We start from the raw sequence: 18,857 nt of genomic DNA, 5'->3' as shown, positions 1-18,857 counted from the left end.
TGACGGGTTGAAGACACAAAGCGCTCCAATTGCCAGGCTTTGGCAATGAATAGGTGTAGGAAGGAAGTGAGAATTTGGATATTATAAATAGGGCAAAAATTTATGGTGTACTAATTGCCTTATACATCACAATCTCATTAAACCCCTAACAATACTAGAATTTAGGCACTATTACTATTCCAACCATACAAATGGGAGAATTAAGTCTCAGAGGGTAGGTTTTGACTCAGTCTATTTCTAGAGCTTGTGCTACTGACCATTATATGTTACTGCCTTCCTCAAAATGGTAATATTTTCAGCTTGAGTGACTAAGGAGTTGATTACATCAAATAACATAGATATGTAACTAAAGTCAATTAAAAGTTTCAGAGCAGGGTATCCAGATAATGAGTTTATGATTAGACATATTTACTTTGGGTGCAGGGATTTTACCTTAAGGAAATACTCATCAGTAAGTTGGCAACATGGGTCTGACAATCAGTAGGAAGTTCAGAAACGGAGAAGATGGAGTACCAATGCATGGAAGTGGTGGTTGAGAAAGTGGCAGTGGATAAACTAAGGGAGAAAATATAAAGCAAGAAGAGTTTTAACATAGGATCCTGTGGGAACACCTTTAATTGTGAAGCGGATAAGGCACGATTGGATTGGCAAGACAGATGGCAAAGTAACAAAGAGACTACATTACAGAAACCAAGGGAAGGGGCATTTTAAGAAAGGAATGGTGTTAGCAGTGTCAAATGCAGAAGAACAGGACTAGGATAAAGTGTGGGTAAATGCATACTGGATTTGGCTGTTAGAAAGTCATTAGCAATCTTCTAAAGAATGATTTTAATATCTTTGTAGGGCTAAAATAGAGACTAGGCTAGCTTCCTGAGTAAATGAAGAGTGTTTGTTTAGAACTAGCTAATGTTTGTGGAGTGCTTCCTGTAAGCCATGCACTGTTCAAGGGTTTTACATGATTTTAATGAGCTAACAACCCTACTTGGGGATTCGGTGTACTTGAGAGCATACAGAACTAAAGAGAGAAAACAGTTGCTCTAACATATTAGAAGTTTAAAAAAAGCTCTTCTCTAAGCTAATGATGGAACAATTACACTGAAACAACAACAAAAAAGAAAACACCCAAAGAGTGAGGATACGAAGGATCTGAGCAACACAATTTTCCACCTCGTTCTAATTTATATTTAAAACACCCAGCAACTGCAGAATACACACGAGATATTTAAGAAAATCTTAAATATTTGGAAACTGAACAACATACATCTAAATAATCCAGGACTCGAGTAAGAAATTACAAAAAAAATTTAAAATATTTTTAACTGAATGATAATAAAAATACTATATGTCAAAACTTGGGAGACAACTAAACTGCTCTTAAAGAAAATTAGAACTTACCACTTATATTAGAAACCGATGACCTAAGGTTTTATCCTGATAAACTAGAAAGAGGAGCAACAAGTAAATCCAAGTGGAAGAAATAAAATAATAAAAGAAGAGCTGACATCAAAGACATAAAAAACAGATAAAAGAAAAAAGGTCAAAGAAGTTTCTTTGAAAAGATCAACAAAAGTAATAGAATTCTAACTAGATTGATTAAAATTAAAGAACCAAATCAGCAATATCAGAAATGAAAAATGGGCTCTCTACACATATCATATGGATACTAAAAGGATGAGAAGAAAGTATTATGAACACTTATGTTAACAAATTAGGCAATTTAGATAAAATGAACAAATTCCTGGAAAGACGCAAAGTACTAAGGTGTACTGAAGAAAAGGTAGATAAGCCGAGAAACCTTATTTAATTAGTCATTAAATACCTATCCACCAATAAAACTCGGATTCCATATGGTTTCATTGGTAAATTCTATCAAATAGTTAAAAAGAAGCAATATAAATTTAATACAAATGCTTTTATTAAATAGAAGAGAAGAAATATTTTCAACTAATTTTCTGATTTCATGACTGTCCTGAGACCAAAACCAGAGAAAGACGCAAAAAACCAAAACAGAAAAAGATCCACTCTTCCTGCGATATTAAATGTTAAAATTCTTACCAAAATGTTAACAGCTGAATTCTGCAATATTTATAAAGGATAACACATCCTGAACAAGTCAGATTCCTCTCAGGAATGCAGTTACCTCATCAGTATAATTTAACATATTAAGAGAATGAAAGAAAAAACAATGATATTATTTCACTGGAATCAGAAAAAAATCCATCTGACAGAATTCAACATCTATTCATGATAAAAACTCTTAGAAAAGTAGAAATAGAAAGAAACTTCCTCCATCTGATAAGCGGCATTTATAAAAAATCTGCACCTAACATAATGTTTTCTTGTGAAAGTCTTAATGGCACTCTTCTAAGACTGGGAACAAAGATGCTTACTTTTATCACTTCTGTTCAGCATTATATGCCATAGACGTGGCAAAAAATGCAAGAGAAAATAATTCAAGAGAATCAGAAAAAAAAAAAAAAGATAACACTGCCTCTATTTGGAAATGATGCATCTATTTACCTTGAAAATTTACAGAGATCTAAAAATCAACTATTAGAGTAAGTGAATTTCACCAAGTTGGAGGATACAATGTTAACAAAAATCAACTGTAGTTTTATATAATAGCAGCAAATAACTGGTAAATGAAACTTTTAAAAGTCACATCTAAGAACACTAAAATCATAAAGTACTCGGGAATTAATTTTGCAAAAGATATGCAAACCATCTGCTCTGAAAATTATAGAACATAGTTGAGAGAAATGTAAAGACCTAAATAAAAGGAAGGTATATATTTAAAGACTCAGTATAATTAAACTGTTAATTTTCCCCAAATTTATCCATAGATTCCACATAGTCCCAGTCAAAATTCAAGTGGGGTTGTCTTTAGACATTATGCTTGATATCGTCGACAGAATGGAATGCAAAAGCTTACAGTCTGAAATCACAGAGATCATAGGTAACCTGAATTTACTTGAAGTTAGCAGTGTTGGAGTGGAAGTATAAACAGTTGTCAGTGTTTTCCCAGTTTTGAAGGTTGGCTGTTGGATGGGAAAATTTGAGACAGTGGAGGCTTCTGAAAGCAGAACTAATGCGAAAGTTGCAGCTAACAGGATGAAATCACTTTTGTCTGACATAGACAAAATAGGGCCAGGAAGGACAGAAGGAGAGCAGATATCTGACATCAGAACTTGTTTCCGTGGACTGTCTAAATACCCTTAATGCATTTCCTGCTTTGATGAGGCCTATCACTAGACATTACTTAGGACTGTATTAATTCAGACACAGTGTTCTCAAAGAACACTTGCCTAGTAATGACATCTCCACCAATGAACTGACAACAACTCTGACTTTGAACCTCTGAAACCAATGAAATCTGTTTCTATGCAGGGTATGTAAATCTTTTTTTTTGGTAATAAAAGCTCCACTTTCCACTTCTCATACCAAATGCACTGATGGCTTGCCATTTCATGCATTCCAGATTATAATTATTCTTTCTACTCTTAAGTAAACTCAACATATTTAGAAAGAATATTTTTTAAGCCATCCTTTTTCTTAAAAGTTGACACTCACATTATTAAGGTCTAAGATAAATCTGTAAAAAAACTGACATCAGGGCAGCCTGATCAACTGAAGGACCAGAAGGAGTTAAGACTTGGTTATGTATAAATAAAGGGTTGAAAGAAAAAAAGAAAAGATGGTTTTAGAGTACCAGATTTTGCAATTAGGTTTTCAATGGATTCGATTGGTGTAATACGGAAGTCCAAGATAGAACCTGTGAGAGGATAAAACAGAATATATACAAAAGTTGTTTGCTATGGTTTGCGTGTAGTTTATTTGTTTACACCAAATTTCATGTTAAAATTTTATTTTTAGTTTGGTAGTGTTGGGAAGTGGGGCCTAGTGGGACGTGTTTGGGTTATGTGGGCAGATCTTTTTTTTTGAGATGGAGTCTTGCTTTGTTGCCAGGCTGGAGTGCAGTGGCGCGATCTCGGCTCACTGCAACCTCTGCCTCCCGGGTTCAAGCGATTCTTCTGCCTCAGCCTCCCAAGTAGCTGAGACCACAAGTGCATGCCACTACGCCTGGCTAATTTTTTTTGTATTTTTAGTAGAGACTGGGTTTCACCATGTTGGCCAGGATGGTCTTGATCTCTTGATCTCTTGACCTCGTGATCCGCCCACCTCGGCCTCCCACAGTGGCAGACCTTTTATAAATTGCCTGGAGCCATTCTTGAGGCAGTGAAAGAGTTCTTGCTTTTGCAAGAGTAGATTGGTTCTCAAGGGAATGAATTCGTTCCTGGGAGAGAAGACTGTTACAAAGCTACGGTGGGCCTTAGGTTTGGTTCCTCCTCATGGATGCCTGCTTCCCTTTTGACTTTCTCTGGTGTGTTTTGAGGTAGCACAAAAGCCTTCAGCAGAAGCTGAGCAGATACCAGCCCACGCTTCTTGTCCAGCCTGCAGAACCATGAGGTCAATAAACCTCTTTTCCTTGAGTTGCCAAGCCTCAGATGCTTCTTTCTAGTAACATAAAATAGAAAGAGACATTGTCTGAATTGGCAACTGTGAGGTGACATTGTCATGTTTTGAATTCCCAAGGGCTCGCACAGAAAATGAAAGAAAATGAAGACTTACTTGAAACCCATGACTTCTGATGTTTAGGTCAGTAGATGTAATTAGAATAGTTACAGGAAGGGTGATGTAAAAGGAGATGGTGTGGGTTTCAAGAAGGGGGGATTTTGGAGTCATAGTGAGAAGGCAAAGGTCTGAGAGTGGCAATTAGAAAGAAAAAGACTGTCAACCATCCCTTCTGGATTCCAGAAATAAAAAAAGAGAGATAATTGTGGTTTTATGTGAGCTTTATAACCCGACATTAAACTGTTTGCTTTCTCAATGTCACTTATTTTCCTAACACCTACATCAGACTTGAAGGAAATTTGTATTCCTTTAAAAAATCCTGTGTTTGCCGGGTGTGGTGGCTCACGCCTGTAATCCCAGCACTTTGGGAGGCCGAGGCGGGTGGATCATGAAGCCAAGAGATCGAGGCCATCCTGGTCAACATGGTGAAACCCCGTCTCTACTAAAAATACAAAAAATCAGCTAGGCATGCTGGCGCGTACCTGTAATCCCAGCTACTTGGGAGGCTGAGGCAGGAGAATTGCCTGAACCCAGGAGGCGGAGGTTGCGGTGAGCCGAGATCGCCCCATTGCACTCCAGCCTGGGTAACAAGAGGGAAACTCCATCTCAAAGAAAAGAAAAAAAAAAAGCCTGTGTTTTTGAAGGAGTCCTCTTCTCCTAAGGACTGGGAAGAAGAGGCTTTGATTTATAACTTACAAACACCTTTTCTTGATATGCAGAGTCAGACTTTTAAGAGGCTGCTATTAGAAACTGACTGAGCTGTCAGAAGTAGAGGTACTTAAGTAATTAATAATTGCCTAAGTAGTTAAAATGAAATTATTTGTAAGACAGTGTTAGAAACTACCCTAAAGGATCTATACTCTACTTGGCGATACAATGAACTTCTATCAGTGTGTGTGTGTGTGTGTGTGTGTGTGTGTGTGTGTGTGTATACAAACTCCTTTGGCTTTGAAGAACAAATTGACATACACACTTTATCAAATTCAAGTCTAGTTTCAGAATTTTTTTAAAAACTGGAGGGTGTAAATTCCAGGAATTTATTCATCTCTTCTAAATTTTCTAGTTTGTGTGCATGGAGGTTTTCGTAGATGAAATGAGTATCTCAGTCAAATGAATGAACCTGTGTGTGTAAATCTCCTAATGGATAGTAAACAGCCTTACTATTAAGAGCTCTGGCTGTCCTGAATCCCCAAACAAAACATTTAAGTTGTTTATGCTTCATGATTTAATGTATGAAATCAACTAAATTATAGATTGTTGTGCTCCAAAGTTCACTCTAGCTCTTATTTTATATTTTATAATTTACCAGGAGCACGGAGGTTGCGGTGAGCTAAGATCGTGCCATTGCACTCAGGCCTGGGTAACAAGAAGAAAACTCTGTCTCAAAAAAAAAAAAATTTACCATCTTATAGATCTTTTGCTGAAATAGTGGTCAGAAACATCACAGATTTTAACTCGTCTGTGATATCTTACTGTAGTGTTATAAAAATTATCTTTTTCTAATTAACTTATTCACTTATTAAAAAATTAAATCTTAATTATATTATGTAATGTGGTCAATAACTAGATGATAACTTTTTTTGTTTTTTTGAGATGGAGTTTCGCTCTTGTTACCCAGGCTGGAATGCAATGGAACAATCTGGGCTCACCGCAACCTCCGCCTCCTGGGTTCAAGCAATTCTCCTGCCTCAGCCTCCCGAGTAGCTGGGAGTACGGACGTGCGCCACCATAGCCAGCTAATTTTTGTATTTTTTTTTTTTAGTAGAGATGGGGTTTCACCATGTTGACCAGGATGGTCTTGATCTCTTGACCTCGTGATCCACCCCCCTCAGCCTCCCAAAGTGCTGGGATTAGAGGTGTGAGCCACCACACCCGGCCGATGATAACTTTTTAAAAAAGATAAATCCTAAAGCAGTCATGGAGACTCAGGTGGCTCAGAGGAAGAAAGCAAATTTGTTAATCTTTCAAATGAAAATTGTATTCCATAGTGCCATTTACAATTTTTTATCTTTATTTGCTTAATTTCCTATATTAAGAAGTTACAGTAAAAGACCAAAAACTTAATTTTAGCACACTGAATGCACAATTGTATTCTTCTAGAAAATTATTCTTGTGTAAAACTTATCAAAGTATAAATATATTATTTTGGATATGTGATAGACCGAAGACCTCAGGAAACATTAAAAAATCCTAAAAATAAGCCAGGCATGGTGGCTTATACCTGTAATCGCAGCACTTTGAGAGGCCGAGGTGGGAGGATCACTCGAGGTCAGGAGTTCAGGACCAGCTTGACCAACATGGTGAAAACCCATCTCCACAAAAATAGAAAAATCAGTTGGGCATGACGGTGGATGCCTGTAATCCCAACTATTAGGAGGCTGAGGCAGGATAATCTCTGGGACCCAGAACGTGGAGGCTGCAGTGAGCTGAGATTGTGCCACTGCACTTCAACCTGGGTGACAGAGTGAGACTCCATGTAAAAGAAAAAAAAATCCTAAAAATGCGAGGAAATGTTATTAAGCCAATTTTTTTCAGAGAAAATAATTTCCTTGTCCAAGGCATTTCACTTCCAGCCCATTAAATAAACTTCTAATACAGAGCTGTTGAATAAAATCTCTCATAATTTTGTGATTTCAGGATATTTTTCAACAAAATGGAAACTTAATGAAACACTGACATAGTTTGTTTTTAGATTATTCTCTCACTTTAAATTTTGAGTACATGATAGAAAACTTTAACCCAGTTAGGATTTTCAAGTAGTTGACTTCAAATTTTGGATGTAGGTCTTTTGGCTGAGTGAAGCAGTTTCATGTAGTGGAAGACCTTTGTTTTTTTCTTTGTTTCTTATTTAGCAGAAGATCTTTAATGAGGATAGGATACTTGCAGGAGCCTCAGCCTGGTGGAATTATTTAGGTAAAAACTGGGGAGAAATGGAGATACGTTGCCTGCTCTCCTTTGAGAGGAAAGAAGAGTGAAGTTGACTCTTAAAGAGCACTCGACACAGTGCAGAGTCACCAACAATGGAGGCTGACAGTGAGAAACAATGCTGGGGGTATGCAGGAAGTAGAGTGCTACCCACACTCCCTCTCCTTTTTCTCTTAATTTTTGGGTCCTTGCTAGTACTTCTTATGTTGTTGTCTCTGCCTTTAGAGTTGAGCTTTTGTGAAGTTAACAGTTAAGAACCAGGGGTGGTGGCTCATGTCTATAATCCCAGCAGTTTGGGAGGCCAAGTCAGGAGGATCACTTGAGTCCAGGCATTCAAGACCAGCCTGGGCAATGTGGGGAAACCTTGTTTCTACAAACAAACAAAGAAAATTAGTTGGATCTGGTGGTGCGGGGCTGTGGTCCCAGATACTTGTGAGGCTGAGGTGGGAGGATCACTTGAGCCCTGAAGGTCAAGGCTGCATGAGCTGTGATGGTGCCACTGCACTCTAGCCTGGGTGACAAAGTGTCCCGAAATGAAAACCAAAAGCAGTTAAGAGCATGAGCTTTAAATTCAAACATTCTAAATTTTTAATCCAACTCTATACTTCTTAGGCTGTGAATTGCTTGACTTTCCTCTTGGGGTGATGTGAAGATTAAAAGGGATAGAGCATTGCAAAGTGCTTCATTCTTATATTTGATTGCTCAGAGAGAGGTCCTCGAATGAAAATTTGCATGGAAGTGATTGTTGAAGTCATCTTGGGAGAAACCAACAAAGGAGTCAGAGATGAAGTCAAGCAAAGGTGTGATTTCTTGTAAAGTCCCACTGAGGATAGTTTCTGCATGACCCTAAATAGCACCTTAGAATAGTCCCGATGGGGCTTCATGACTGCACCAGCCAGTCATTAGCTTTTGCCTTAAGATAAGGAAATAAAAACTCCCAGGCACTTTTGGTTCTTTTTACAGAGACAAAACAGGTCCAGGTGGTCAAGGGCAGTCCTCCATAGAGAGTCACAGATGTGGACTGTTGGAGTAGGGACAGAGGGTGGGTATTAGTGATATGACAGGATTAAAGTGGAACACCAACGGTGTCTGCTAAAACTTTGCACAGTGTTTGGCAATGTTAAACTCTTAGCACGTGTTAACCCTTACTGCTATTTTTCACATTAACTTTCTCTTTCATTCATTCTCTATTATGGTTATTTCACTAGTGTTTTCTTGATATGCTTTGATTAATAGTTACTGCTCAGGGGTTCAAGTAGGTCAAGATAGCTCACTGATGAATAGTTTGTGGATTAGAAAGAAGTATGGAGAGAAAGCCTAGGAATGTGGACCAAAGACTCATCAGCTATTATGAAGTGACATACAGCAGGAGCAGTTATCCCAGGGACCGGAAAAGCTGACCAATGGAAATTTAGGGTGGTGATACAGAAAACGATGCCGGTGGAATACATGTGTAGGCTGATCCCAGGAAGTCTTGTCTTCTCATTATAGGCTAGGAAGTACCTTGGCAGAGCATGCTACTGCCCACGACTTTAAACAGCTGGAATGGAATTACTCTCTTTATGTGTGGGTTTAAAGAAAGACTATGACACAGTATGCAGTCATTAAAAAGAGTGACAGAGTTATTTGACTTGGAGGGATTTCCAGAAGGTCTTATTCACTTATAGAGTGAAAAACTGAGATGTGTAAAACTATGTAACATAATTCTGTTTTTGTAATATAATTATGTTGTAATTCTGTATCAGCAATATGTATAGGTGTCCACGTAAATAAGTGTGTATGTATAGGTATGTATGTAAACAATAGTAGTAGGAGTTCATATGTACATAGTGGTAATTATGAGCTAGGTACTATTCTGAATATTTTACATATATGATTCATTCATTTAATCCTCACCAAGTCTATAAAGGGCAAAAATCCTCAATAAAGTACTGGCAAGGTGAATCCAGAAGCACATATAAAAGTTTATTCACAATGATCAAGTAGACTTCATCCTAGGGATACGAGGTTAGTACAACATACACAAATCAATAAATATGATTCATCACATAAACAGAACTAAAAAAAAAATTCACATGATTGTCTCTCAGTAGATGAAGAAAAGGCTTTTGATAAAATTCAATATCCTTTCATGTTAGAAACTCTCAATTAACTAGATACTGAAATAACACACCTCAAAATAATAAGAGCCACCTATGACAAACCCACAGCCAACATCATACCAAATGCACAAAAGCTAGAAGCATTCCCCTTGAAAACCAGCACAAGACAAGGATGCCTTCTCTCACCACTCCTACTCAACGTAGTATTAGAAGTCCTAAGCCAAGCAATTAGGCCAAAGAGAGAGACAGAGGGCATCAATTAGGAAGGGAGGAAGTCAAACTAGCCCTGTCTGCAGATGACATGATTCTTTATCTAGAAAACCCCATAGTCTAAACCCAAAAACTTCTTAAGCTGATAAACAACTTAAAAGTCTCAGGATACAAAATCAATGTGTAAAAATCACTAGCATTCCTATACAACAGCAACAGCCAAGCTGAGAGCCAAATCAGAAAGGTAGTCCCATTCACAATTGCCATAAAGGATAAAATACCTAGGATTACAGCTAACGAGGAAGGTGAAAGATCTCTACAAGTAGAACTACAAACCAGTGCTCAAATAAATCAGAGATGATACAAACAAATGAAAAAACATTTCATGCTCATGGGTAGAAAGAATCAATTATTAAACTGGCCATACTGCTCAAAGTAATTTATGCATCCAATGCTACTCCTATCAATCCATCAATGACATTCTTCAAAGAACTAGAAAAAACTATTTAAAATTCATATGGAGCCCCAAAAAACCCAAAAACTATGACAATCCTAAGTAAAAAGAGCAAAGCTGGAGGCATGGCGTTACCTGATGTCAAACTATCCTACAAGGCTACAGTAACCAAAACAGCATGGTACTGGTTTAAGACGAGACACAATAGACCAATGGAACTGAGTAGACAGCCCAGAAATAAGCCTACAGATCTACAACTGTCTGATCTTCCACAAAGCCAACAAAAACTGTCAATGGGGAAAGAACCCCTTATTCAATAAATATTTCTGGAATCACTGGCTACCCATATGCAGAAAATTGGATCTATAAAGCATATATTATTATTGCTATTACCAAAACAGAGATTTTAAGTGAATTGTTCAAGATTAAACAGCTAGTAAATTTTGAAGATGATTTTTATCTGATAAAACCAGATATAAGTAATCTGGTTGCCATACATGTTGTATGGTGGCTTGTGTACAGTTATAGCACTATGGAACCAGCAACAGAAGGAGAAGGAGGCTCTTTCCTGAGGAAGAACTTGAGAACTGTTCTGCTGAGAACCAGTGCATTTTCTCAACTAGTGACATGCCAGGTGCTGTGTGCTTTCTGTTCTTGACTGATGATAGTTGAAATTTATGATATAGTTTCAAATGGTTAAAGAAACAGTTTTGAATTTTCCCAACACAAAGAAATGATAATGGTTTGAGGTTATGGATATGCTAATTATCTTGATTTTATCATTACACATTGTATATGTGTATGGATATATCTATCACACCGTACTCCATAAACATGTACAATTATAGCATATGTATCAAAAAAGTATGCTGTATTTTAAGTTGAAATATTCATGACCTTCTGGAAATTGTCTTGCACATAAACTATACAATAAACCATTATATTTTGCCTTTGTGGCTAATATCAAACAGAAACCAAATTCTTATGATAAATTATAATCTACTCCTCACATGAAAGAATGTAAGGTAAATCCAATCAATATACTTAAACACTAGATGCTCTGTCATTTTTAATTTTGATATCGGCTGTTAACACAACAAACAGAATTATGTTCTGATACGTTAAATGATTTAATCTGAATTTTAATGATTCACCCCCAACCTTTAGCAACAAACATCGACTTTTAGGTCATCAATAAATGTGAAATATAAGCTAACTTTTTCAGTTATAATAAACCACTGAGTCATGTATAATATGTAGGATTACACTAAAGGCCAAGAATTGAGCTTTAGGGGATATAACATGGGATGGTAAGACAGTAAATTAAAACCTCAAGAAAGGATAATCAGGAAGAAAGAAGAGAAGCAAGAGGGCATAGTATCATCGTAGTTAGAAAAAGTATATATTAAAAAAAGCTTTTATTTTAGGTTCGGGGCAGATATGCAGGTTTGTTATATATGTACTTGCATCATGCGGGTTTGCCGTACAGATTATTTTGTTACTGAGCACTCAATTATTTTTTCTGCTCCTCTCCCTTCTCCCACCCTCCACCTTCAAGTGGGCCCCACTGTGTGTTCTTCCTCTTGTGGTGTCCATGTGTGTCATCATTTGGCTCCCACTTATAAGTGAGAACATGTGATATTTGGTTTTCTTTTTGATATAGGCTGTTTTTTAATCTTTCAGAAACACCTTTTATGTCTCTTTCCAATAACTACTCCTCTCAAAATTTACCTTATTGTGGCTGGCCACGGTGGCTCATATCTGCAATCCCAGCACTTTGGAAGGCTGAGGTGAGCAGATCACAATGTCAGCAGTTCAAGACTAGCCCGTAACCCTGTCTCTACTAAAAATACAAATATTATCCGGGCATGGTGGTGCATTCCTGTAATCCCAGCTACTCAAGAGGCTGAGGCAAGAGAATTGCTTGAACCAGGATCTGGGAGGTGGAGGTTGCAGTGAGCCGAGATCGTGCCACTGCACTTCAGCTTGTGCTACAGAGCGAGACTCTGTCTCAAAGAAAAAAAAGTTACTTTATTGTTTTGTGTGTCATATATTTTTCTCATATTATCTTTTTTTTAAAAAAATAGATGCCATATCTTAAATCCTGGGGGGCATGCAGAATATTTTTCTTACATAAAGTGGGTAAAGGACACCCTTTTCAACAAGTGGTGCTGGGATAATTGGCTGGCCACATGTACGAGAATAAAATTGGATTCTCATCTCTCACCTTATATAAAAATCAACTCAAGATGGATTAAAGACTTAAATCTAAGACTTGAAACAATAAAAATTTTAGAAGATAACATTAGAAAAACCCTTCTAGACATTGGCTTAGGCAAAGATTTTATGACTGAGAACCCAAAAGTAAATGCAATAAAAACAAAGATAAACTGCTGGGACTTAAACTAATTGAATTAAAGATCTTTTGCAAAGCAAAAAGAACACTCAGCAGAGTAAACAGACAGCCCACGGAGTGGGAAGAAGTCTTCACAATCTATACATCTGACAAAGGACTAATATCCAGAACCTAGAAAACCCTAAAGACTCTTCCAGAAAGTTCCTAGAACTGATAAAAGAATTCAGCAAAGTTTCCAGATACAAAATTAGACAAAAAATAATAATAATTGTATATGCATGTTTGTAGCAGGACAATTCACAATTGCAATAATGTGGAACCAACACAAATGCTCATCAATTAATGAGTGTAGAAAGAAACTGTGAGATATATATGTGATGGAATACTACTTAACCATAAAAAGGAACAAATTAATCACATTCACAGAGACCTGGATGAGACTGGAGACAACTATTCTATGTGAAGTAACTCAGGAATGGAAAACCAAATAGCCTACGTTCTCACTTATAAGTGGGAGCTAAGCTATGAGGATACAAAGGCATAGGAATGGCACAGTAGACTTTGGGAACTCAGGGGAAAGGGTGGGAAGGAGGTGAGGGATAAAAGACTACAAATAGAGTGCTGTATATACTGCTCAGGTGATGGGTTCTCTGTCTTCTGGAATAGTGTCAATAGGATTGGTAAAAATTCTTCTTTGAATTAGAGTTCAGCTGTGAATCCATCTGGTTCTGGACATTTTTGTTGTAGTTGGTAATTCTTTAATTACCATTTCAATCTCTCTGCTTGTTATTGGTCTGTTCAGGGTTTCTCATTCTTCCTGATTTAAGCTAGAAGGTTTGTATCTTTCCAAGAATTTATCCATCTCTTCTAGGTTTTCTAGTTTATGCACCTTAATGTGTTCATAGTAGCCTTTAATGACCTTTTTTATTTCTGTGATATCAGTTGTAACACCTCCTATTTCATTTCTTATTTAGATTTTCTCTATTCTTTTCTTGCTCATGATCTATCAATTTTACTTATCTTTTCAAAGACCAGCTTCTCGTTTCATTTATCTTTTGTATTTTCTTTGTTTGTTTCAATTTCATTTAGTTCTGCTCTGATCCTGGTTACTTCCATTCTTCTGCTGGGGTTGGGTTTGGTGTATTCTTGTTTTTCTAGTTCCTTGAGGTGTGACCTTAGATGGTCTGTTTGTGCTCTTTCATACTTTTTGATGTAGGCATTTAGGGCTATGAACTTTCCTCTTAGCACTGCCTTGGCTGTATCCCAGAAGTTTTGATAAATTTTATCACTACTTTCATTCAATTTGAAGAATATTTAAATTTTCATTATTATTTAATTTTTAACCCAATGATCATTAAGGAGCAGGTTATTTAATTTCCATGTATTTGCATGGTTTTAGAGGTTCCTTTTGGAGTTTATTTCCAGTTTTATTACACTGTGGTCTGAGAGACTGCTTGATAGAATTTCAGTTTTCTTAAAATTATTGAGGCTCATTTCATGGCCCATCATGTGGTCTGTCTTGGATAAAGTTCCATGTGCTGTTGAATAGAATGTATATTTGCAGTTGTTGGAAGGAATGCTCTATATATATCTGTTAAGTCCATTTATTCCAGGGTATAGTTTATATCCATTTTTTCTTTGTTGACTTTCTGTCTTAATGACCTGTCTAGTGCTATCAGTGGATTATTGAAATTCCTCACTGTTATTGTGTTGCTATCTAATTTCTTAGATCTATTAGTAATTATCTTATAAAATCAGGAGCTCCAGTGTTAGGTGCATATATGTTTAGCATTGTGATATTTTTCTGTTGGACAAGAGTTTTACCATTATATACTGTCCCTCTTTGTCTCTTTTAACCATTGCTGCTTTAAATTTTGTTTTGTCTGATATAATAATAGCTACTGCTGCTTGCTTTTGGTGTCCACTTCCATGAAATGCCTTTTTTCACTGCTTACTTTAATTTTATGCCAGCCCTTAAGTGTTAGGCGAGTCTCCCGAAGGTAGAAGACACTTGGTTAGTGAGTTCTTATCCATTCTGGAGTTCTGTCTTTTAAATGGAGAATTTAGGCCATTTACATTGAGTGTTAGTATTGAGATGTGAGGTACTATTCCATTCATCATGCTATTTGTTGCCTGTGTACCTTTTTTGTTTGTTTTTATGTGTTTCTAAGATTTGTTTCAAGATTTAGAGCTCCTTTTAGCAGTTCTTGTAGTGGTGGCTTGGTAATGGTGAATTCTCTGATCATTTGTTTGTCTGAAAAATACTGTATCTTTTCTTCACGTACAATCCTTAGTTTCACTGGGTACAAAATTCTTATCTGATAATTGTTTTGTTTGAGGAGGCTGAAGATAGGGCTCTAATCCCTTCTAGGTTGTAAGGTTTCTGCTGAGAAATCTGCTGTTAATCTGATAGGTTTTCCTTTATAGGTTACCTGGGGCTTTTTATTCACTGCTCTTAAGATTCTTTCCTTCATCTTAACTTTAGATACCTGATAACAATGTGGTTAGGCGATAATCGTTTTGTGAGGAGTTTTCCAGATGTTCTTTGTGCTTCTTACATTTGGATTTCTAGGTCTCTAGAAGACTAGGGAAATTTTCCTTGATTATTCTCCCAAATACGTTTTCCAAACTTTTCGACTTCTCTTCCTTCTCAGGAACACCAATTATTCTTAGGTTTCGTCATTTAACATATTCCGAGACTTCTTGAAGGGTTTCTTCATATTTCCTCATTCTTTTTTGTTTGTCTTTGTTGGATTGGGTTATTCCAAAGGCCTTGTCTTTGAGCTCTGGATTTCTTTCTTCTACTTGTTCAATTCTATTGCTGAGACTTTCCAGAGCATTTTGCATTTCTGTAAGTGTGTCCAATGTTTCCTAAAGTTTTTTTGTATTTCCTTGCACTGGGCTTTTCCTTTCTCTGGTGCTTCCCTTATTAGCTTAATAACTAACCTCCTGAATTCTTTTTTAGAGAAATCAGTTATTTCCTCCTGGTTTGGATTCACTGCCGGTGAGCTAGTGTGATTTTTTTGGGGGTGTTAAAGAGCCTTGTTTTGTCATATTACCAGAGTTGATTTTCTGGTTCCTTCTCATTTGGGTAGGCTCTATCAGAGAGAAGGTATAGGCCTGAAGGCTGTTGTTCAGATTCTTTTGTCCCACAGCATGTTCCCTTGATGTAGTAGTCTCTCCCTTTTCCTATGGATGTGGCTTCCTGAGAGCTGAGTTGCAGTGATTGTTATTTCTCTTCTGGGTCTAGCCAGACCCAGAATAATTTCCATTTATTGGGATGGTTTTAAGCAATTTTTAAAGTCTTGATTTATATTTTTATTGTTCTGTGATTCAAGAGTATGTTTAGCATGACTTCTGTTCTTGATACGATTTGCCGAGGATTGTTTTATGTCTGATTGTGTGTTCAATTTTAGCATATGGGCCATGTGGTAATGGGAAGAATTTATATTCTGTTGTTTTTGGGTTGAGAGCTCCATAGAAGTCTGTGAGATCCATTTGAGTTCAGGTCCTAAATATCTTTGTTAATTTTCTGCCACAATAATCTGTCGAATACTGTCAGTGGAGTGTTGAAGTCTCTCAGGGTTATTGTGCGGGAGTCTAAGTCTCTTTGCAAATCTCTAAGAACTTGCTTTAGGAATCTGGGCACTTCTGTGTTGGGCACATATATATTTACGATAGTTAGGTCTTCTTGTTGAATTGAACCCTTTACCATTATGTAATGCCCTCCTTTGTCTTTTTTGATCTTTGCTGGTTTCAAGTCTGTTTTGTCTGAAAAAAATGATGGTTAGATGCCACAAAATAGATGTCAATGCCTTAACCATTTGTCTTGTCATGCCTGAAGGCCTCTTTCATCCTTGTCAAGGAGAGTGCTAATCTTTTCTCCTTTCATATAACATAGAAAAAGTTTCAAGTTGTAATTGGTGCCAAAGAATTTGGGATATAAAACTTCCTTGAATTTGTCAAGAAAAGAGAAAACGTATACTTAGGAGAGTAATATCAATACGTATATGAAGAATAAGAAGGAATAAGTTTAGATATTTAAATAGTTAAAAGAATATTTAATACAGAAAATTATTATAGACAACATAGGATAGAATTTTCATAGGACGTATGGTACAGATTTTAGTCTGTATTAAGTACAGATTAATCTGTTCATCAGTTAATATGTATTAATCAAATAATAATAAGAAAAGACCATGGAGTCTGCTTAAAGAAAGCTGGATAGCATACTCTTTTGTCATTTTCCTGTTTCTCCCGCTGAAGACCTGCATGCCAGTGTAATGGCTGGAGCACTAGCAGCTTTTAGATCAATGGAGAGACCTTGAAAATAGGATCATGATTGGAGGAAGACAGCAGAAAGGTAGGAGCCTGGATTTCTGAAGACACTATGGTGCTGTCATTTTAAGACTCGGTTTCAAGCTTAGCTTCTTTACATTAAAAAAAACCCAAAAGACAAAAAAAAATACAATCATGTTTTAGCAAATTTTATTTTTTATTTCTGTTTTATGCAGCTGAACTTATTCTTTCTGATAAAACTGATTTTGCATCTCCAAGCCCCCTGAATTTCTACAAAGTGTTTGTCACTAGTACGTTCTAAAGGGAAAGAGAATGGGAAAGTAATTTGATGCACTGTCTTTTAAACACATATCAGTGGGTCATTTTCCTTCTATATTAAGCAGAGGAAGCATATCCTGAGCACTTATCGAGTTGACTTTTTTTCACTGTTAGTGGAAGTATGTGTGATCATGAAGAAAGATTTTGTAATTAGATACTGACCAGAGGTATACTGAAACACATTGGCTAGGTTATACAGTGATGACAAACCACCAAATTTTCAGTAGTTTAAGCAACATGACTTATTTCTGTTCACTGTACATGTTCAGCATGATTTGACTGCTGGTTCTTTTCCATATAGTCACTCCACGTCGTATGCTACCTCCTTTGCACAGCAGGGGAAGAATAGGCTAGAAAGTTGGGCACTAGTATTTACCACTGGTGACTCTCATATTCCCTTACATCATTTGCTAGAATTGGTTGCATGACCATGACTAACTCCAAGAAAGGAAGCAGTATAGGCTTCCTGACACACAGAAGCAGGAAAGAACTGGATGTTTAAGAACATTAATAATATCTACTACTCTACTAAAATGTAAAATAATTTGTGTAAGTACTTTCAATACACAATAATGTTTTTATCTTTTGTGAAATTAATTTCTTTAGAGAGGTTTTTCTCTAAAAGAACAAAACAAACCATTTCCAAATAAGAATTCCTACAAGAATTCCTACAAGGCAGGTGAAAGACCCTTTAACTGAGAAATAACAAGTCTCTTTGTTTAAGAAACAGATGAGCACTAAATCTTAAAGATTCACAAACACCCACACGAGTTTATTCATTCATTCATTCTGTAGACACTGATTTAGCATCTGCTAAGTACAGTTCTGATGAGACGTATTGAAATTAAAATGCAGGGTGCCAGATTTAAAAAGGGGAAATGGACATGACTCTAAATATTTGTAAAATTCTTTCTCTAAATAGAATTTTATGCAAAACACAGAAACTACATTATAATCTTCAAATACATTTATGTTACTGGATAGTCCTTGAAAACTAATTACATTATTATGATTAAAAATATCACAGTGATATTAATCCCAATTGAGAAACTTTTAACAGAATATATTTAAGAAAACACATCAGAATCTCTGGGAATAAGGTACTGAGAAGACTTTCTTGATAAGCTGACTCTAGCTAGCTTGACACACATTTTGTAATAATAAGTTAGGAATATGGTAATTTTCCACAAAATAGAAAACTCACTGGTTTTTAATTTAAGAGATATCAATCTATTTCTTTTTTGGGCGTTTTCTTACATGGTATTTATTGAACTATTCTACATAAAGTATCAATGTACCAGAATTTCTTATGACAGATTAATAGCAATATAAGGCAACATTTCAAATAGCAATTTGAATAAAATCTCTGATCAGAAGCTTCTCAATAATAGGCTGCCAGTTACATGTTTATGTTCTATATGTGTTGGTAAAACACTTCTAAAAAGATTTGATTATTTTCTTAGGACAAATGACTTGAAATGGCAATATTAGTTCAAAGGGTAAAAACATAAATTGAAAAGAATACATTCAACACATACTTTCAAATTGTTTCCAGACAGAA

At 36.4% G+C, this 18,857-nt stretch overlaps 1 non-coding gene across 1 annotated transcript; it reads right to left on the bottom strand.

Annotated features, from left to right (window-relative positions):
- Positions 1-16,454: 16,454 nt before the first annotated feature.
- LOC116551055 lies at positions 16,455-16,578 on the bottom strand. Its single transcript, XR_004268687.1, has one exon. It is a non-coding gene; the product is annotated as a U6atac minor spliceosomal RNA (small nuclear RNA).
- Between the last annotated feature and the right edge of the window lie 2,279 nt (positions 16,579-18,857).

Source organism: Sapajus apella, unplaced genomic scaffold (assembly GCF_009761245.1).
Source record: "Sapajus apella isolate SASKATOON/1434 unplaced genomic scaffold, GSC_monkey_1.0 scaffold8, whole genome shotgun sequence".
In the NCBI taxonomy this organism is placed as follows: domain Eukaryota; kingdom Metazoa; phylum Chordata; class Mammalia; order Primates; family Cebidae; genus Sapajus; species Sapajus apella.
Note: the sequence above shows the minus strand (reverse complement) of the source record. Positions and strands in the feature narration are given on the sequence as shown.